Source organism: Pogoniulus pusillus, chromosome 27 (genome assembly GCF_015220805.1).
Source record: "Pogoniulus pusillus isolate bPogPus1 chromosome 27, bPogPus1.pri, whole genome shotgun sequence".
Classification (NCBI taxonomy): domain Eukaryota; kingdom Metazoa; phylum Chordata; class Aves; order Piciformes; family Lybiidae; genus Pogoniulus; species Pogoniulus pusillus.
Window position 1 is genome coordinate 4,708,799 of NC_087290.1, and position 22,928 is coordinate 4,731,726.

At 45.3% G+C, this 22,928-nt stretch overlaps 1 protein-coding gene across 3 annotated transcripts in view; it reads right to left on the minus strand.

The window, feature by feature from the left end:
- The window catches only part of GALNT17 (polypeptide N-acetylgalactosaminyltransferase 17), a 402,097-nt gene that overhangs the window by 283,599 nt on the left and 95,570 nt on the right, over window positions 1-22,928 (minus strand). The gene's annotated exons all lie outside the window — the stretch shown is intronic.

Here is a 22,928-nt window from a genome sequence, read left to right on the forward strand (position 1 = left end):
AAGCTCACTGCTGCTACAACTACCTGAAGAGAGGTTGTAGCCAGGTGGGGTTGGGCTCTTCTGCCAGGCAAGCAGCAACAGAACAAAGGGACACAGCCTCAATTTGGACACAACCTCAAGTTGCACCGGGAGAGGTCTAGGCTGGATGTTAGGAGGAAGTTGTTGGCAGAGAGAGTGACTGGCATTGGAATGGGCTGCCCAGGGAGGTGGTGGAGTTGCCGTACCTGGAGGGATTCAGTCAAAGCCTGGCTGGGGCACTTGGTGCCATGGTCTCACTGACTGGCTAGGGCTGGGTGCTAGGTTGGCCTGGATGATCTTGGAGATCTCTTCTAACCTGGTTGTTCTATGATTATAGGATTCTATGAAAATGACAATGCCAACAAAACCACCGAAACAAAACAACCAACCAAAATTCTAACCAAGAAAACCCCAATACATTCTTTATCACTTGAACTCCAAACCCAGAAAGCATTTTGTACACTGCTACATCCCACATATTCCACTGCATTTCCACTCTGAGGTTTATATGTTTCAGCATAAAGGTTTTTACCCTTTAGGAAAGGCTCAACTACAATGAGCTACCTGGAGAATGTGCCCCGTTCCTTACACATCTGAACAGGAGGCACTGAATTGAAATTAATTCCTCTTTCTGGCTCCAAGATCTGCTGGAAACATCAGTCCCAGCATCTCTTTGCAAAGTCACATAAGCAAATCCAATCAACTGCACCAAGTGCAGTTTAGGTCATTCCAAAGGCAAAAATAAAAGAATCCGTTTTCAAAATCCAAACCTGCAGCCTCCTCTAGCCCCTAAGAGAGGTGATCTCTCTAACCCCAGTTTATTGCAGATAGCAGGCCTTAAGAGCATCCTCCTCTCTCTTTCCAAAGTACAGATGACAGACCCTGTCCCTCAGGCTCAGGCGGCACAGCTTTAGTTCATGAGATGAAGCCTTGCTCAGAGGCATCCCAGCAGCCACTGGCTAACCCTTTCCAAATGGATGCATCCACTCTTTATTTCATAGCAAGATAAGATCTCTAAGTTGTTTTGTGTCCATTTCACAGCTTCAGAAAGCTGTTAGAGCCTTAGCAAGTACATAAGGAAAGGCTCAGCATACTTGTACTCAGAGGCTGCAGCAGAAGGAAACGGCAGCAGGGAAGAAATCAGAAGGCTCAGTGATGCAGAACCTCTGTGTAAACAGCACAAGTTGTCAGTCTACACGTATTAGAAAGAACAACCAGCTAATTAATTTTCTCAAGAAAAGCTGATTTCCAGGGCTTTTCCAGGGTTTGGCATTATTGAAGCTCCACTCCTACAACAGAAGCCCTGGCTGCTGCGCCAGCGGACACACAACACGCTCTGTTTGCACACAAGGACCCATCTGTTCCATCTCTCACAACTGGATCCAAGAGCTCCACTGTTTTCATTTGTATTTACATACCCATGGGAATGTATCTATCCTATGCTATGGACAAGCATGTCTGAAAAAGGACACTGTCATCATCATTACTCAACTGTTTTTGTGCACTCTCTCCCTGGAGCTGAACTCTGCCAGCTACCAAATGCTGACGACAGAAGCTTTGGGGTATTTCTCATCAGGCTCCAGCCTGTTGGCCACTGCCATCCACATGGAGCAAGTGATAACAGAAGCACTTTAGGTTTCAAAGCATAAGGCTTAATCCTTGTATTTTGTAACCTCACCAGAGAGCAGAAAAACAGATTTAAAAGACATCAAGAAGCAGAGAGTCAGCTGACCCAAAGCATGTGTTAGAATGAGAGGAGACTGATTCCTGGGCTACTTGTGTATCAAGGATTCAATCACATCCCTAGGAGACATCTCCCCAAAGCCTCAGCTTTCACCTTAGAAACAAAACCAACTTGCAGTGCCCTGTATCACCTCTGCTACCTTTGATTTCAGATTAATGCTCTGGGCAGCATGAGAGATGGTCACTGCCACTTTAGGACCCAAAAGACTCTGAAAGTGGCTTGTCAGCCACCTGAAGCCATTATCCACAACAAACTGCCTTCAGCTAAAGGCAAGAGGCTTTGATCTTAAAATCCAAGATTTAATTTAGCAGTCATTTGAAGACAGATACCTAAAAACAAACAATAAAACAGCTCTGATTTTGGATCCCTTTTCGGTTATCTTCCAGTTTGGACCAATCCCCAAGTCCTGTTTTCCATCAGCCTTTCTCAAAGCTAATCCTGATATGAGCCAAAGTTACTTCCTACCTCTCCCCTCCTCTACAGGCCTGGTGAGTATAAACCATCCAATTTTGGTAACTGCTTTAATTTAGTCAATGTCCTGCCTTTCACAATCTGTCCTTTATGTCAAGTGAACCTGAGTGAGATTTTTAACTCCTTTCTGGAGTGGTGCAGGCTTTGCTGGCAAAATAATCTCTTGATTGTTTATGTTCTCACATAAACACAAGCAGGCACAGCCATCCCACCAGGGTGCATTTCTTACTACAGAGCTGCTTTGAAATGTAACTGGACAGCAGGACTTACCCTTTTTCCCACTGTATTTTCCTGATGTCTGCGTAGCTCTGTGAGGTTAAGACCAGATCCATAAGCAGACAAAATTTACAACCTGTGCCCAGTACATCTTATCATAGAATCAACCAGATTAGAAGAGACCTCCAAGCTCATCCAGTCCAATCAACCAGACCATGGCACTAAGTGCCCCAGCCAGGCTTGGCTTCAACACCTCCAGATATGGTGACTCCACCAGCCCATTCCAATGCCAATCACTCTCTCTGACAACAACTTCCTCCTAACATCCAGCCTAGACCTCCCCTGCCACAACTTAAGACTGTGTCCCCTTGTTCTGTTGCTAGTTGCTTGCCAACCCCACCTGGATACAACCTCTCTTCAGGTACTTGTAGGCAGCAATCAAGTCTGCCCTGAGCCTCCTCTTCTCCAGGCTGCACATCCCCAGCTCCCACATCCTCTCCTCACAGGGCTTTGCTTCAGGCCTCTCACCAGCTTCGTCACCTTTCTCTGGACACATTCCATTGTCTCAACATCTCTCTTGAATTAGTTGATATTTCTGAATTACTTAATTCTCTATGTAGTAAGTAACAATCAGATTTTTATTAACACTTAATTTATCTGCTTTGCAACTCCATCCAGTGGCAACGTGGCTAAGAAAACATCGCCTTGTTAGCTCTCCAGCAGCGCAGCTGATTTGAGTGGGGGCTTAAAAATATTGCATGAAAATAAATCCTTCTTCAAGGAATCATTAAGCCCTTGCCACAGACACAGCTTGTTTTAATGGCACAGAATTACACTGTAAAGTGTCTTTATGTTTTACATTTGGTTTGGTCTGTTTATACTCTGCGGCGTTGGCGCACGCAAATCTCAAGTGCGTCTCATAGATGTGCACAGTAAATACAATTGCTACCAAAAGAAATCAAATCACAGCCTCACTGGTTTCTCACATTAGCAAGAGTCTATCCTGCAAGAGTGAAAAGACTGAGCAGCCAGGATCACCACAAGAGAGGAATTTTTGCAGAGGAGAAGCTGGAACAAGTGGACACCTGCTGAATTCTGCCCAGCAAGAGCTCCACAAATCAGACCGGGTTGGGCTGGAAAGGGACTCTGAAGATCATTTAGTTCCAACCCCCTGCCATGGGAAGGGACACTTTTTGCTAGACCAGGCTGCTCAAGGCCCTGTTCAAGCTGACCCTGAACATTTCCACACTCACAACCTCCCTGAGCAACCTGCTCCAGTGTCTCCCCACCCTCACTGTACAGGATGTCTTCCTAATACCCAGTCTAAATCTCTCCAAGTTTAAAGCCACTGCCCCTCACCTACGACTACAAGCCCTTGCCAGAAGTCCCTCCTCAACTTCCACAACAGTCACATTCACAGATCCATCTGTGACCTCATCTACAACAGGCAAGACAGATCCTTGAGGATAAGGAAGTACCATCAACTCCCAAGAATTCCAGAAATCCTTGTACAGCTTCTAGTGGGAGATGTCCCTGCCTATGGTAGGGGGTTGGAACTAGATGATCTTTGAGGTCCCTTCCAACCTAAACCATTCTATGATTCTCTTACCAAACCTGCAGAGAGCCTAAGAAGCCAATCAAAGTCCCTGCACTGTGTAGCCCAGCAGGAAAAAGCTGAGGAACAGCACAAGGAAGTAATATTTTAAGCAATGGAGCAGCAGCTCTCTACATCACTCTGTCAACTTTACTAGGCATACTTTCCTCTCTGCAATGAAACAATAAAATTCTGTTTTATATATGTTACTTAAAACGTAGAAGACTTTTCAAAACAGGCCACAAGACTTCCTGTAGACTTCTCAGATCTCCTATTCTTAGTGAAGAATGCAAGTTAAAAGGAGTTGAGTTTCGACTCAAAGAAAAGAAATGCCATTAAAAAGCAGCAGGTGACAATAATTGCACAGAATAAAGTTATTATGGGAGCATTAGTGCCCTGAGGTAGCCATGGGCAGCCTTTTCTCACCTATTTGTCAGATCCTAATTTTTAACTTAGTTCACAGATCCTGCCAAATTCCCAAGGGGCTTCACAAACTCAACATATGGCTCCAGTGAAATGCAACTACTGACAGGGCAGGTAAAGTTTTCATCTTGTTCCACTCCATCATAGGAAGAAAAAAGGATTTCAGGCAAAGGCAACCAGACACACACTGCTCTTAAAAAAGATTTATCACTATGAAGGGCAATCAACAAAACTTCTGAGTGCCTTCCCTAACTAAACAAACAGGTCTTCATCTCCCCCTCTACTCTGCCCACACCTGGAATACTGCATCCAATTTGGGGCTCATCAACATCTACGACTGTCTGAGGAGTGGGTGACAAGTGAAGGGGGCCAAGCTCTCCTCAGTGGTCTGCAGCAGTAAGACAAGGAGCAAAGGCTACAAACTGGGACATAGAAGGTTTTCTCTCAACATGAGGAGAAACTTCTTTACAGTGAAGGTGACAGAGAATTGGAGCAGGCTGCCCAGAGAGGTTGTGGAGTGTCCTTCTCTGGAGACTTTCAAAATGCATCTGGATGTATTCCTATGCAGACTGCCCTAAGTGATACTGCTTGGTAGGGCGGTTGGACTTGATGATCTCTGGAGGTCCCTTCCAACCTCTAAGGTTCTGTGATTCTGATCTCAACAGGTTGGAGTGAGGTGGAGGTCAACTGCTTTTCCTGAGTACCAAGTGATAGAAAGAAAGGACGTTACCTGAAATTGTGTCAGGTGAGGTTTAGATTCGATATTGGGAAACATTTATTTCCTGAAAGAGTGGTCAGGCATTGGAAGAGGCTACCCAGGGAGGCGGTGGAGTCACTGTCTCTGGAGTTGTGCAGAAACAGTGTAGACATGGCACTTCAGGGGCTGGTTTAATTGCTATGATAGTCTTAAGTTGATGGTTGGACTCAGAGATCTCAGAGGACTCTTCCAACCAAAACAATTCCATGATTCCATGATTAGCTCAGATAAGGTGGCCAGGAGAGCCAATGGCACCCTGGCCTGTGTCAGGAATAGTGTGGCCAGTAGGACGAGAAAGTTTATTCTTCCTCCGTACTCAGCACTGGTCAGGCCACACCTCGAGTACTGGGTCCAGTTCTGGGCCCCTCAATTCAAGAAAGATGTTGAGGTACTGGAACATGTCCAGAGAAGGACAACAAAGTTGGTGAAGGGCCTGGAACACAGCCCTGTGAGGAGAGGCTGAGGGAGCTGGGGGTGTGCAGCCTGCAGAAGAGGAGGCTCAGGGCAATCCTCATTGCTGGCTACAAGTACCTGAAGGGAGGCTGTAGCCAGGTGGGAGTTTGTCTCTTCTGCCGTGCAAGCAGCAACAGAACAAGGGGACACAGTCTCAAGTTGTGCTAAGGGAGGTCTAGGCTGGATGTTAGGAGGAAGTTGTTGTCAGAGAGAGTGATTGGCATTGGAATGGGCTGCCCAGGAAGGTGGTGGAGTGGCTGTCCATGGAGCTGTTCAAGCAAAGCCTGCATGGGGCACTCAGTGCCATGGTCTGGTTGACTGGACAGGGCTGTGTGCTAGGTTGGACTGGATGATCATGTAGGTCTCTTCCAACCTGGCTGATTCTATGATTCTAAGACTGCTTCTTTCAGAAGCTCAGACCAACAACCTATCCTCCCCTTGTGCACACCAAGACATCAAAGCACTTTAAATGCCAGAGTAGAGTGCATCTATTAATTCCCAAGCAGGTGAAAGCATCACAGTTTCCTGTACCCAGCTTAGGTCCTGGATACATAAATTATTTTGCAAATGATGTTAAGATGCAAACACAACTCACAGACCAGAAACCAGCACCAACAGGGCACAGCCAACCTTCAGCAACCAGGTGGGTGTTGGTTCTCTAAACAAGTTATAAAAGCACCGGACCTGACAAATGAACTTTTACTGTGTAAATTCATACTTTTCAAAGTCTGGAATGCCCCCTGCTCATTCTGATCTAAGCACACATTACACTGACTTCACACCAAAGGAAATGAACACAGTAGAGACAGGGCAACCAGCTGTAACTGCACCTCCTTGTGTTGCTTACTCCAGGAACAGTGCCCACCTTCCAGACACTGATGGTGGTCTGCAGGTTTGTAGCCCCTATGAAGGTGGTACCAGAGCTGAATCAGACAACCAGGCTAAGGAAAAAGGCCATAAAATATATAACCACCCAGGCAGGGTTTTGTTTGATGGTACATACATACAGAATCACAGAAACATTCAGGTTGGAAAAACCCCTCAGGATCACCAAGTCCAACCATAGCCCTACTCTACGAGGTGCACCCTAAAGCATATCCCCAAGCACCACATCCAAATGACTTTTAAACACACCCAGGGTTGGTGACTCCACCACCCCCCTGAACAGTGCATTCCAATGCCTGACCACTCTTGTTAGGAAAAAAAACTTTCCTAATATCTAGTCTAATCCTACCCAGTGGCAGCTTGAGGCCATTCCCTCTTGGTCTATTGCTATTTACCTGTGAGAAGAGACCAGCACCAACCTCTCCACAACTTCCTTTCAGGTAGCTGTAGAGAGTGATGAAGTCTCCCCTCAGCCTTATCTTTTTCAAACTAACCATTTCCAGCTCCTTCAGTCACTCATAAGATTCATTCTCCAGGCCTTTCACAGCTTCCTTGCCCTCCTCTGCACGAGCTCCAGCACCTCCACATCCCTCTTGTAATGAAGTGCCCAAAACTGAACCCAATACTCAAGGTGTGGCCTCACCAGGGCAGAGTACAAGGAGATAATTACCTCCCTGCTCCTGCTGGACACAACATTTCTAATGGCAGCCAGGATGCTATTGGCTTTATTTGCCACCTGGGCACACTGCTGGCTCATACTGAGTTTCTTTCCGATTACAACACCCAGGTCCCTCAGCTCTCATCTCCTGGCTACCAAACCAGAAATGCAGAGCAAGAGAAGCAAGTGCACCTCGTCACTCCATCTGCTGCTCCAACCCATCTACCAGATGATCTCCAGATCCGCTGCACCACGTGGCAATCCTCCACAAGGATATTCCTGAACATCCCCTGCTCTTGAACATGATGCTCTAGAGCCCCAAAGCAAGGGCAGGCTGTTCTGTCTCGTTTAATTGAAACAGCAAAGTAGATTTCTTACAAATGTTAAACTGTGATTAGCATTCCCCCAAAGCCCTATTTGAATCCTGTCATCCACCACATGCCTCCGCACTGCGCTGCACAGTTCTTCCCAGGCTGCAACGCCAACACAGGTCTGTTTCACACAAAGGAGACTCTTGAAGGACAAATGTGACAGTTCTCCAGCTCAGAGCCTCTGTTACAAGAGGGATATGGAGATTCTGGAGCATGTCCAGAGAAGGGCCACAAGGATGAGCAGAGGGCGGGAGCACCTCTCCTATGAGCACAGACTGAAAGAGTCGGGGCTGTTTAGACTGGAGAAGAGGAGGCTCCCAGGTGACCTTTTTGTGGTCTTTCAGTATCTGAAGGGGCCCTAAGAAAAAAGCTGGGAAAGGACTTTTTAGGCTCTCAGGGAGTGACAGGACTGGGGGGAATGAAGAAAAGCTGAAGATGGGTAGGTTCAAAGTAGACGTGAGGAGGAAGTTGTTGAACATGGAAATGGTGAGAGGCTGGAATGGGTTTCCCAGGGAGGTGGTTGAGGCCCCATGGCTGGAGGTGTTTGAGGCCAGGCTGGCTGAGGCTGTGTGCAGCCTGCTCTAGGGTAGGGTGTCCCTGGGCATGGCAGGGGGATTGGAACTGGCTGCTCCTTGTGGTCCCTTCCAACCCTGACTGGTTCTACGATTCTAACTTCCTGCCAGGTGAGTGTCAGGAGAGGACTCAGCCAGGGGAGCACTGACACAGATACTTTAGAATTATATAAATAAATCAAGAGCCCATTTTTCACTCTGCTCACTCTCCCCCTCCCTTTAAGTAGGTCACTCTGCCTGCTATGGAAATCAGCTCGTCTTCAAAGCAGGTTTGCTCATCTCCTTCCTTATCTCCTTACTATTAGAAATGTGCAAAGCATTGTAAGAGCAAAGGCTAATTTCAGACTAATTTGATTTATTCCCCATCATAAGTATAAATATGAAACTCTATTTACTTGTCAAAAAGAGAAAAAAAAAAGAATGAAAGAAAGAAAAAAACAACAAACCAACCTGAAATGTGAAAAATGAACCAAAGCTTGCAAGGTATCTCCCATACAGCTAGTTCTGAATCTGCTATAGAGCTACAAGTCCAAGTCCCTGACAGATAACACAGTGTAAATGGAATACACAAAGAGTCTTCATGACCTAGCAAGAGGGAAACAATAAAAAGGAAAAAAAAATCTCTTGAATGAGACTGTGAAAGCTCAAGGGACTGATGTGAAAGAAGCCTAGCTCATACCAATTTTAGCCTGAAAATTAGGCCCTACCTTTTTTTATTTCTTTACCCTAACATAGAGCTTTTCAACTCGTGCTGCCAATTAGCAGAGCACTAAGATAAGCCTGATCCTACCCCCGCTGAAGTCTTTGGAAACAACCCAGCTTGCACCTGCAATGATGAAAGTGAACTCCTTGGGTTCTTCCCAACCCACCCATATGAAGGGACAGAAAAAAAACGTACAATCTAGTCAGGCTAAGCTATAGGCTTTTCAACACTCAGCCATTTGAGCTGCCCTCATAGAGACTTGCAGACAACGCCCACACTGATCCAACCAAGCTGCTGCTTCTCATGGATAGTCATGTGGGGGGCTGAGCTCTCCCCTCTGGAGCATGGAGCAATCTGGACTTCTGTTGACCACAGGGACAGTGGCTGCCACCCATTTCTGGGTGTCTGGCAGGATTCAGTATGCAAACTGGACAAAAAAATAAAAGGCAACTAAAGACATTAAAAGAAATCCCAGCACCTGCAGAAGGCAAATACTGAAAAGATTTTATCTAATAAGATAATAATTTAAAAAAAAAAGAATCAAAAGAAAATGCACCACAAGAACTTCATTATATCTAGAGTGGTCCTATGGAAAATTGTGCTTAAAAAAATGCATAACAAAAATACCAAAATAAACCAACAAAAAACAAGCAAACAAACAAACAAGCAAGCAGTGTTTTAAAATTCAAATATGAAGGAATTTCCTAAGGCTGGAGCAGCATTTGCCTTATGCACTTCTGAAGATAATCACAGAATCAGTCAGGGCTGGAAGGGACCACAAGGATCATCTAGTTCCAATACCCCCTGCCATGCCCAGGGACACCCTACCCTAGAGCAGGTTGCACACAGCCTCAGCCAGCCTGGCCTTAAACACCTCCAGCCATGGGGCCTCAACCACCTCCCTGGGCAACCCAGTCCAGCCTCTCACCACTCTCATGCCAAACAACTTCCTCCCTACCTTCAGGCTGAATTTACACATCTCCAGCTTTGCTCAATTCCCCCTAGTCCTGTCACTCCCTGAGAGCCTAAAAAGTCCCTTCCCAGCTTTTTTGTAGGCCCCCTTCAGATACTGAAAGGCCACAAGAAGGTCACCCAGTAGAAGACCCTGACACAGCATGTTCAGCAAAGTTCTCCTAACTCTCAATCGTGCAACTTCAGCCTATTCTTTTGCTCCATTGATCCAGTCAGAAGACTCCTAGATCAGCTTATTTTTCCCCCTCCAGCTTCTTCAGTTTCAGTTCTTAAGGTTTTAAGCCAAGGCTCAGCATGGGGGTGTGGGAAATGCAGAGGAAGGAGAAGGCAAAAGAACTGTTTTGAGTTTTCTTTTTTCCTTTAATTGCTGCAGGAAAAAGAGCAAGAGAAGTTGTAAGTCTGATGCTGCCTCTAACTGCAGTAGCATTTTGCCTTCTAGACAGCAGAAAGGCAGCCTATGGCTACAAAGCAAGAAGGAAGCTCACTAAATATGTAACCACGTTAGGTCCATTCAGGAGGAGCTGGTGCTGGTTGGCAGCGTTCAGCACGAGAAAGACCTGAGGCACACTGTATATCCCTGACACCACAGTCTCTCCTTCCAAGTCAGAAGGAATTACTTCACAGGATGTGAAGTGAGAGGATTGTATTCAAAGCTTTCACTTACATTCAATCTTCCTTAAGAGTTTAAGGCTTTGGCTCTAGAATTGAGAACTGTCCACTGCATCTAATCCTAAAGCACTGCCCATACACTGGAGCATGCTCAGAAATGCTTTCCTGGCAGGATATAACTGTCCAAAATTGAGGTGGTTTTGTTTTGTTTTACAAAAGGCAAAAATAGCCCTGGAGACTCCTGAATTTGAAAAGAGCATTATTATACCATTATCTATGATTTTATAGGAGGAAGAATTATAGAAAATACAGAGCACTGTACCTGAAGCCCTAGAATCAACTGGGATTTTTGGCAGCACATGCTGGAGAAGGCAGTAGCAGGTGTCAAGTCACAGCTGGAGATGCCTCTGGTGAAGGTGACTGAGAAATGGGATTAAGTAAAAAGACAAAAAAAACCCAACAGGTAAAACTCAAAGTAAAATGAAATGCAGGGAGGGCAGACAACTGAGTTAACAGAATTTCCTTGCCTGCAGAACATCTGAATCATTATAAATTGCATATTTCCTTTTTTTCCTTCAAGTACAGCCCCTGCTTCCTAACTTACACTGTACAAGTTCTTCCTTTTTATTATCACTGGTCTTCAACTCTCAGCTCTGCTTTGCAGGGAGGTCCATCAGACTGTAAGGTCAATGGCCTCATAACATCTTGGGTCCTTCAACTAGTTCATAAGGTCCCATCACACTGGCCCTTAAAGCAGCAAAATGGACTATGAAGAAACCACCCTGCCTTCTCCTTCCCAAAAAATCTGCTTGGGAAGCTTGCAAAACTGCTTCCCAGGCTGCTACCTTTTAGATAGATTTTCCCTATTGTAAATACTTTGGAAAATCCTAAGGATTAAGGGAAAGACAGAGCAGGAACTCTTAAATCAAAATGTGCTCCAGACCAACCACCCCTGGCTATGCCGTCACTGACTCTGTATGAGTCCATGCCACAAACCAATGCTCACTGAAAATATGTGTTCTCCAGCTCTGCTGCTCCTCTGCCAAATCTACCTCTGCTTCCACTGGGGACCTGTATATCAAAAACCTTCTAATGAAGAGCAGTATGAGGTGAGCACTTAATGCCAACCTGCAAAAAAAATCACCGATATTACTAAATTCAGAGACATAAAAAAAAACAGTCACCAGCAGTTAGCTAGAAACTAGGACAGCTGCAGCATTTAAAATACCTACTACAAATGAGAAGTACTTAGGCACATCATAATTAGTAAATGGCAAATATTAGGAGTTATGGGGAAAGAGATCATTAAAGCAGGCTTTAATAGCCCAGCGTTTCATACATTCAGATGTGAAAATCCAGTCAGCGTGCACTTTGTGCATTATGCTCACATTAAGAAACAAACTGCTTCATTTCTGGAGTTGTAAAAACAAAGGTTAAATATCTGCTGCAGCACAAACCCCATAATTTTTCCACAGTGACTGCATTGTTTTGCTTTACACAGCTAATAATACCTGCCCTGGCTTTATACCAACACATCATCCACAAGGCAACAGCATTTCAATCATCAAACCAACACAGCTACCCAAGAACCACACTTGCTATGAAGGATTCTGGAAGGAGCTTAGCTTTTTAGTTATACTTCACTGGTATAAAATAACACTTCTCTTGCAAATCCCCATCTTCCCACTATTAACAAGCAGCCACATTGAACTTAAAAATTCCTGTAGCAAAACAGAGATGTCACCAAGACTCCCACAATCCCTGGGGCCACTACTCCACGCCTGGACATCTTGCCCCAAGCCCCATCTCCCCTCATGCTGAACACTCCTGTCAGTCTCCTTATTTCCTGCCCTTTCCTGCTCCTGTGGGTTCTCAATCCCAGTTATTTGGAACTGCCAGTTCAGCCCTTCTATTCTTTTTCCCTTTGCCCCTCCATTGATACATACTTTTCTGATACACCACTTCCAAAACCATCTAGACCAGTTTCCTGGTATGAAAGATAAAGGCAATCTGGACAAAATGTGACTATCTCAGCCTAAATGACACACTATAAACAAATTAAAGCAGGTCCTCATGACAGAAAAGGCTGAGCAGCCTCACAATAAGCTGATACCAGAGATGTCTGCACCTGGGTCTACAAATACTTTCTTTGGATATCCAACTTCCAGAGCTAGGTATTTCTGTTCAAACAATTCTGTCAATTATAAGCATAGTTGGACACTCAAGAGAATGTTCCAGGATGTTCCAAAACAGTTGCAAAAGAGTATAATTTGTGCTGTACACCTCAAACCGGGATGTGACGTTTACTCCTTTCATTGCCTCTCTCCTCACCGCAGCCTGGCAGCCAGTTCTAATTTGCAACGTCCAGTGCTGTTCTACAGGATCAAACAGGCAGCACCAGTAGGGAGGACAGTTTGTGGAAGGAATAGAGCATTAATTAGTATTTGGAAGTCGAGCAACTTCCTGAGAAAGGACTGATGAAAGTGTAAAATCCCATTTTACTGTCTAACCGCTTTTATGTCTGTGCAGAACAGCTATTAAACTCCCCCAGAAAGTCACTTATTGATTCAGTGCTTGATCCAAAGACAACTGAAGTCAATATGACCTGACCCCAGTAACACCTTCCATGTAAGACATTGTAGAAGCCAGTAACTACCTTCAGACACTCCTGACAGGGGCAGATTTCTAAAAGAAAGCTATCTGCATGGCCATAAATCATCTGCATGTCATACTGTCCCTTCATACTACAAGCATTAATCAAACAGCACCACATTTGAACTGTTCCTCTTTGTGTTGGAGACAGCAATTCACTCGTCCCTGGCCATTAGGTTAATTATTCATTTATTTCTTCAGATACTGTGGGTGTGTATCTAACCTGCTTCTGCAGTGCTTAAAACAACACAGCTCTGTGCCTTTGGGCACTGCACACAGGCAATCAAATCAGCTTTACCCAAAGAGCATCTGCCCCACCACCATCATCTGCTCTTCCAGACTGAGGCTTTTGATTCCCTCACCCTCCCATAGCTGGACACAAAGTGCATGTCCCTTTATAAACTGGTATGTAGTGCATGTATTCCTAATTTTGAGCCAAATGTTGAAGCTGACCCCAAAGGAACAAATAAAAGGCAGAAACCCTGGGGAAGCACAGGTAGGAGCTGCTGCCTACCCCCTTCACAGCCCTCAGGGCCTACAGAGATCCTTTAGCTACAGGACTTGGCTCAGCATGTTGCTCCTGGAAGAAAGCTCACCCCTGCCTTCTGCTCTCACCCTTAATGCAGTCCTCCCTCCGGCTCCGCTGACACGTCTGCCTGCTCTGTCATTTTCTCACACATCTCCCCTTCAACCTAGTCAACATATCATTAATATAAATCTGAACTAATGCGAGTTTTAAATCCAAAAGCCACAGGGAATTAACATTGCATTAGGTCCAAATCTCCCTCCATCTTCTGCCTCACTCCATCACATGATTTATAGAGTCACAGAAGCACACAATTATTTTGGTTGGCAAAGACTTCTAAGATCATCAACCCAACACCACCATGGCCATAAAGCCATTCCCAAAGTGCCACATCCACATCTTTCTTGACAACTTCCAGGGATAGCAACTCCATCACCTCCCTGACAACCTCTTTCAGTGCCTGACCTTATCTCACTAAATGATAGCTGTTTTAGGAAAGGCCTGTTTCTCTCTGCTTTACAGCACCAGGTATACAGGACATGAACCAGCCAGAGCCACTGAGCAGGGTCACAATGTTGAGTGGTAGTCACTTAATTAAGGCTACACTCCAGTCATCAGTTATGGTAAGGAATAAGAATTCAAACATCTCTCTCACTTCTTCTGTTCTCATCTCTTTGATACCAGTTCCAAGTATCTGCAATTCACCAACACAGAACCATAGAATGGTTTGCATTGAAAAGGATACTAAAGATCACCTAGTTCCAGTCTCCTGCCATAAGCAAGGGACACCTTCTCCTAGACCAGATCATTCAAGGCCCCATCCACCCTGGCTATGAACACTTCCAGGGTTGCATCCTCCACAAGTTCTCTGGGCAACCTCTTCCAGTGCCTCACTACCATCATAGGGAAGAATTTCTTCCTGATGACCAATCTCAATCTAGCTTCTTCTACTTTGAAGCCATTATGAGGCTACCTAGGATGTGTATGCCTGCAACTACTTCTTTGTCCTCACACAATCTCCCACATACAAACCTCTTCTGTCCTTGAGGTGCTCATTCAGTAATGCACAAAGGAAGTTGAATCTCCAGCTTATATATTTTTTCTATTATCATTATTCTAAGCAACTTATCCAGCATCACAGAGAACACTGGAGGAAAAAGTCAGACCTAACTCTTTCCTCCTGAAAGCTTGGTGCCCTTAATGGTGGCACCAGTCCCTCCTGATTACATGAACAGCTTCAAGCAAAGTGATGTCCCAGCTGGTCTACACTCAGCAAAGGGCAAAGCAGAACACAGCCTCAGCCTTGACTGCAGGTTTTTACAAGTGTAATGGTTATCACTATTATTGTCTTGTCAGTGAGAACATGAAAAGCTGGTATCAAATCCAGGAGAAGAGACTTTTAATGTTCCAACCTATTTAACACATTCGGTGTTCCTGCTTTTACTCAAGGTGGGTACCACTAAAGACACACAAAGGTTAACAAAAAAAAATGTTTTAAGCCAAGCAATGGATTATAAGCAAGCTTTAAAATATCATTATGTGGCTTTTCCCTTCTCCTTCGCTTTGTGTTTTTAGAGTACAATCAAGTAATTATTTTCAAAGAATTAGTAGTAATTTGGCACAAACATGAGTGCTCTCCTGATTTAATTTAAAGTGTAATGTAGGCAAAGACCCAGAAAGAAATTCTAATTGTTTCATTTTGAAATTAACCTTCTCACTTCGGCTTTGTGCTCTGAGAATATGCACAGCCGTGATTGGGCTTTTACACTGCCCTAAATAACTACATGAGTGAATGGAGACTGAAACAAAGGTTAAATAAATTCTGATGACTATCAGGTAAGAGCCCTGGCTTGACCCTCTTGTGCTCTCTGCAGCTTGAGGAAGCACCCAAAATAACTCAGCTGAAGCACTGCTGCTGTCTGTTAATCCACTGTTGATTTTTCTCTTGTAATGGTTTCTTGCTTTCTGTATCTAGACAGCACTTAGAACAAGGAAAAGCAATTTGGATTTCCATTGCCCACAAACACAAAAAATGCCCTACTGCCTCAGAGGGTAGAAAGAAGAAAAATCCTGTACCCGACCTGAGTGCTGGGGAACAGAGAGATTGAGGATAGTCTGCACAGAAGAGGCTGGAGCCCAGCTCTTCTGCATTCCTACCCAGAGTATTTCCCTGTCAGACCCCAGAGCAGCACCAGTGTAGAGTAACCAAGAAAGGAATCACAGAATACCAAGCTGGAAGGGACCTCAGAGATCATCTGGTCCAATCTGGTCTGTCATCTGCTACTCTGCCAAGCTGAGTCTGAAAACTGTTCAGTGTAGGGGAAATCCATCGCTTCCCTGAGGAGATGATTTCAATGCCTAAATATATTCATGGTGACAAATTTTCTTCTGGGGTCCAATCAGAATCTCCCCAGGAGTAACTTGCATAACATTAGCCCTTGTCTTCTCCATGGGACTTTCCAATGCTCTTGTACTCCAGGAATAGAAGACCATTCCCACTGGTGCCTAAGCTGAAGGTACCGAAGAGAAGACGGACCACGGATTCCCCTTCCTTTCCTGGTCTCAAATGCTGACACATCTCACGTTTGCTTTTACTGTGCTAAAATTAAGTAAGCATAAAATTGTTTTGGTTGCAAAAGACCTTTAAGATCATCAAGTCCAACTGCTAATCGGGTGCAACAAGGCATGCCAGCAGTACAGTGTGAAGTGGTGATTTACTACATGTGACACAGCTCCAGCTTTTGAGAGATCTTTGCTTTTCTAAAAGCAGGAGGACTCAGTGATGCTCTTACACAACAACCTGGGTCAGACAACCCAGGAAGATCCCTATTTTTAAAAACTCCATTTACCAGGAGTTCTCACATCACAGCTCCTGTGAAGCTGTAGGCATTTCCTGTTCCAAGACCAAACAAGTGCTGTAGCGTGGCTGTATTAATACCCTTTAGCATCACTGTCTGTGGGGATCAGGTATCAGAGGAATCTCAGGAAGCAAATCCCCAGGAGCCCAGCATCACAGGACACAGAACTCCTTATCCAGCCAGGAGCACACACCACCAGGCTTTTTTAAAAACAGAGAAGCAAACTGATTTGAAATCCTGATTTTAGGGAGTTGTCTTTTGCAGACAACTGCCTCTCCCCACTGACAGCATCACCAAAGCCTGCGTCAGAAGCGGTGTGCTGCTCGGTGACAGCAGAGCCAGGCTGAGCGCAGCGCTCTCCTCCCATGTGCTGCTCCACACCAGGCTCTCCTTGCATCACGACTGCATTATTTTTAGATGCCCGTCAGGGAGCGTCAGGACGTGGGTCGATAGCTATCAGATTTACAGGCACAGCTCGCTATGCTTTTAGCAGGAGGGTGTAAAGCACGCGACAATGCCGCGAAGGAATTTGACCACGGGGACTTAGGGCTAGAAAAACACAGTCACTGGGACTGCCAACGCTGTTTAGGGAAAGTAATACTGTACCACCAGCATGGCATCCTGGCCTGGATCAGGAAGAGTGTGGCCAGCAGGACAAGGGAGATTTTTCTGCCCCTGTACTCAGCACTGCTCAGGCCACACCTGGAGTGCTGTGTCCAGTTCTGGGACACTCATTTCAAGAGAGATGCTGAGGTGCTGGAAGGTGTCCAGAGAAGGGCAGCAAGGCTGGGGAGGGGCCTGGAGCAGAGCCCTGTGAGGAGAGGCTGAGGGAGCTGGGGGTGTGCAGCCTGAAGAAAAGGAGGCTCAGGGCAGACCTCACTGCTGTCTACAACTACCTGAAGGGAGGCTATAGTCAGGTGGAGTTGGTCTCTTCTGCCAGGCAGCCAGAAACAGAACAAGGGGACACAGTCTCAAGTTGTACTGGGGGAGGTCTAGGCTGGATGTTAGGAAGAAATTCTTGCCAGAGAGAGTGATTGGAATGGGCTGCCCAGGGAGATGGAGTTGCTGTCCATGCAGATGTTGAAGAAAAGACTGGATGAGGCACTTAGTGCCATGGTCTAGTTGGCTGGATAGGGCTGGGTGCTAGGTTGGAGTGGATGAGCTTAGGCGGTCTCTTTCAACCTGGATGATTCTATGATTAGTGGAGTTCAATCACTGCTGGCTTGTGGTGGGGTTGGTACTATTCCTGTTCAGTCTAAGAAACCTCTAGTGGGAGGTGACCCCTGCCTATAGCAGGGGGTTGGAATCTTTGAGGTCCCTTCCAACCTAAACCATCCTATGATATGATTCTATGATTGAAGACTTCCACAAGTACTGACACAGGTTTCCCAGAGCAGTGGTTTCCTATCCCTGGTAACATTCACGGTCAGGCTGCACAGGCCCCTGAGCAACCTGCTCTAGTTGAAGATATCCCTGCTCACTGCAGGGTGGTTGGACTATATGACCTTTAAAGGTCCCTCATGAGTCAACCTATTCTGTGATCCCATGATCTGAGGAGAAAAAAATTAAAAATTGTCTCCCTTTGAAGTTTAATATTTCAATATTTAGCATAACTGTAGGAGCTGGGAACTGGCAGGCTGCCAGCCTGCTGCAACATCTGGCCCACAGTTTTAGATAAAGATTAGTGGCATAAATCACAAAATGAGTAACATCTTTTTAATTACCTGAAAAAAGGCTCATTTCTATTTTCTCTGCTGCTGTGCCTTATTAACAGGTAGATTTGCTCTCAGGCTCCATGCAGCATTTGCTTACTAGAAATACACACACTTTCAGCTGGGAAAGAAGTAATGAGGGAAGGTGGTGGCCAGAAGTAAGCTAGAAGAACCCCTAAAAATCCAAGTGCATTGACAGCAGATGCCTAAAGCCAGCTTCAGCCATCTGTCCTCCTCGATCGGAGCAGAAGATCTCCAAATCAGGAAGCACAAGACTCTCTTGTCTCAGCAATGCCTGCTGCCATTCGAAAGGCCTCGGGGTATCCAAGATGTTGCAGGAGCCCAGCAGATGTGACACTCCTCCAATGGCTGAGATCTGCCCTTCTGGAGTGGCAGCTGGAAGCCAGGCAGGATGCCTTTGGGCACTGAAATGTCACTAGATGCCCACGTTTTGCCAAATGCATCCAATTTCAAATGTCTCTTACTGGAGACACAATAGCACGCTTCTGATCCAGACTGAGGCTTGGAAATAGTAATATAATGCACAAAATTATAGTACCCTTTCCTCCCCCCCTCCCCCCCCATATCCTTAAAAGCTGCCTAAGTAACACTGGCACCATGAATCTAACAGACCTTTGTAAATTTTACCACGGAGGTAAGGCTCTGTTCTCCGTTCAGGCAGCCATGAATTAATACGCAAGAATAAAATACCAACCTTGTCACTACTTCCTAGTGCCTGCTGTTGCATCTCATGAATCCTGTGTTGTCTCTGCATGATAAATGTTAGTGGCTTATTACTCATTCATTGCCAATGACAGTGAATATTGGGATGATGATGCCAAACAACCATCAAACCCAAAAATTATCTATCGGTTGCTAGTCAGCCGGGTTGTAAACTAAATGCCATGTTAACATCTCAGCTTCCAGATGCTGCCTAAATGGCTGTCTGAAGCCTCATCTTTTAGCTCTATTGTTTCTCTAAGAAGTATTTCTTTTATTCATTCTTTGATCAGCCTCAGACCCAATTTCCATGAACCTGATACAAATAACGTACAGATTGCAGCTCTCTGTTGTCTCAAGCCTACACAGAGCACCATTTAGGCTGAGAACTTCTAAAAGCATGCACTCTGCCTGGATTATCTGCATTATTCTTAATAGGGGATTCCTGGATTATCCACATTATTCCTAATGGAGAACCTGGATTATCCACATTACTCCTAATGGATAACCTGGATTGCCCACATTACTCCTAAGGGGGAATGTGACAACCAGATCTGTCAGCTACACACTCAATATTAAAGCTGCAATTTTTAGCAAGTGGCTACGCAAAACAACACAGTTACTTTCTACTTCAGAAACATCATGGTGATAGGGTAGACAGAAAGATCATCTCAGATCCTGTGTGACAACCATCAGTGAACACAGCAGTCACATCCCCAAAGCATATCACTTTATCTCCACATCATCATTTCTGATATCAAAGGACTTCACCCAGCTAGGCTGCGCTCCCATCAAGAGCTATTTTATTTCATTACAGTGATTAAAGTTCGGGCCCTTCTGCCTGCCAAGAGCATTTCCCTACTCTCAAGTTATTTACATTTAGCTGTTTGCCTTACTCAAAGAATTTCATAGCATTTCAGTTAATGTATTACCTACCTGTTAAAACCTTAATATTACCAGTCCGTGGGTGTAACACTATTACATACAACTAAATGGCTGATAGAACTGCTTTTAATCTGCCTTATTTACATATATAATTTTTATAGTCAGTAGTTAGCTAAGTTTGTAATGTACTTGGAGGATGATAAGTGTTATAGAAGATAAGCATTATCTTATCCTTCTGTGAAGTAAGGCCACGTATTGCTAAAGCCTTTTAAGTTAATTAAGTGCCACTTTACAAGGGGGATAGGCAAGGCTGTGCAAAAGGCTGTGTTTCAGTATGGGCCTTGGTGTCCATATGCCACCCTCACCAAGTTAATTTCCTAATTGGATAAGCAGAGGAGAGGACAAGCTGTATATGCAGGAAGGCTGCTGGCATGCACTTGTTCCTATCTGAGTGTGCAAATAATTCCATGTGCAAATGCACAGATGCAAGCTTGCTCAAAAAACAGACAGAGGATTGTTTAATCACCAAGGAATTCAAAGTTCCTCTCAACTTACAATGTTTGGTGAAGCAGCAGTTTACTCCCTCTGCAATATTTTAGCATGAAGGGATAAATCACTCACCCATTTCTTGGCCAGCTTCAGCAATTCACTTCATCACTAGCCTCTCACTTAGAACAATATGCAAACAGCTTTTACTCTTCCTGATCTTACACACGATCTGTTGTGAGTTTAGGATGAGTCAGTGGTGCCCTTTCACAGTGTTTTCTGCCTTCCTAATATTTAGCTTGGAGTGAAGAACTTTTATATTTTCTTTCACGCTACTCCAAGGCACCACATCATCCCTGTCTCACTTGCTTTAGGCAGCTAAGCACTTACTAGGCTCAGCTGCTGCTGTGTATCTACCCAAAAGCACTGGAGAGGCAGTTTATAGCCTTTGTGCTCCTCTCAAGCTTTAACCCAAGACCCAGACCTCTGCTGACATGCACAAGCAGACACACAGTTTTTACCCCAGCACACCTGGGAAGCACCTGGGTGGAAAGTGTCCCTAGACCACCAGTGACCAGCAGAACCCATCTGCTTATATATGTTCACGATGCCCAACTATGGTAGAGAGGGATAATTGCTTCCCCACATCTAAGCCAAGGGTTCAGAGTAGTCTCCCTCCTGTACTTATATTTCTCAAGCTGTCAGCATTGTTAAGGACTAAACTGTTCAGATATTGACTTCAATGGTTTCTGGCAAACTGGGTGTAGAAAAGTGGACTATCCATTTTTGGGCATGATCAGACTCAGGACAAGGACAAAACCCAACACACAAAATCAGATCAAGGCTCTTTCCTCCTACCAGGGATGAATTGGTGCAGCCTCAGTGTTTTGCACATGTGAGGAAAGCTGCTCACAGACCTTATGCAAACCACTGGCCTCACTCAATGACTCTGTCCACCCTCTCAACACTTCTCCTACCTTGGTCACCACTGAGGACATGCACCAGCCTCATTCTCTCTCTCTCTGAGGAGGAATGCAGGCTGCACTGCGATGTACATTTCTTTTTCCCTCACCTAGGGTGGGATCAAGCACACCTTCAAGAGGACACAAGTAGGTGGAAGAGACCGATGTAGAAGATCAAGGAACATGAAAACACAGACAAAAGCTACCCAGGTAATTCCCCCAAGGCGTGATCTGAGTAACATGATCTAGTGTGACGTGTTCCAGCCCACGGCAGGGTAGTTGGAATGAGATGATCCTTGGGGTCCCTTCCAACCCTGACAATTCTATGTAGGGGGGTAGACAAGTAGCCTTCTTCTCACCACTTCAGGGACATGGGACCCATCCCACTGAGAGCAGTCTCATGGGAAACAATGTCTTTGTATTGCTGCTCTGTGATGCAAACTGCAGCTTTCCCCAAGTCACTCATCCGAAAAGTGACTTCGGTGTTAAAAAGAAGCACTGCATCCAGTTCTGGAGCCCCTATTACAAGAGGGACATGGACATGCTGGAGTGTGTCCAGAGAAGGGCCAGGAGGATGCTCAGAGGGCTGCAGCAGCTCTGCTGTGAGCACAGACTGAAAGAGTTGGGGCTGTTGAGTCTGGAGGAGGCTCTGAGGTGACTCTCTTGTGGCCTACAAAAAAAGCTGGGAAGTGACTTTTTAGGCTCTCAGGGAGTGACAGAACTAGGGAGAATGGAGCAAAGGTGGAGGTGGGTAGGTTCAGCCTGGACACGAGGAGGAAGTTGTTGGTGATGAGAGTGGTGAGAGGCTGGAATGGGTTGCCCAGGGAGGTGGTTGAGGCCCCATGGCTGGAGGTGTTTAAGGCCAGGCTGGCTGAAGCTGTGTGCAGCCTGCTCTAGGGTAGGGTGTCCCTGCCCACGGCAGGGGGGGTTGGAACTGGCTGCTGCTTGTGACCCCTTCCAACCCCGACTGATTCTATGATTCTAAGTTGGCCCCACCTTTGCTGCCTCAGGGCACAACTGAATTCCTCACAGTCACTAATGAGTTTCTACCATTTGGAACAGAATTAGGTAAATTGAGGAGCTTGCCCAGCACTTTCTAGGAAGGACATGGTTACCACTAAAGCTCAATGTTCTCTTCAAGTCTCTCCACTCCAGCTCCTCACTAGCTAACTAGTTTGTCTCTTTGCAAAGATAGAGCCAGACTGAAAAGATCATTTGTGTGAATCTCCATAAAGTTGGAGATAATCCGGACAGCAATTTTTGCTTATGTAAATGTCAGCACGCACAAAAAAACCCAACAGGTTTGGATCAAAAAGACAAGTTGTAGTTAATACCCAAAGTAAAATACACACAGTTCCGTCCTGACCTTCATTAGCTTTCTCTGAACATCTGTGGAATGAGAAAATTCCATCCAGAAAAGTGACTAAAGAAATTAAAAACCCTCTGAATCCTCAGAAGAGTGCATGCACGTTCTAAACTCTCCATTTCAAAGGGCATCCTCATGCTTCTCTGCATGAGACATCCAAGTAGAGGCCAGCAAAAAGCAACAGAAAAGCACACAGTAAAACCCACAAGATTTGTGCAAAGAACTAAGGAGCAGCAACAAACTTTTAGACAGAACAAAGCACACACACAGCTCTCAATTAGATTTAGGCCAGAAAAAAAAAAAAAAAAAAAAAGT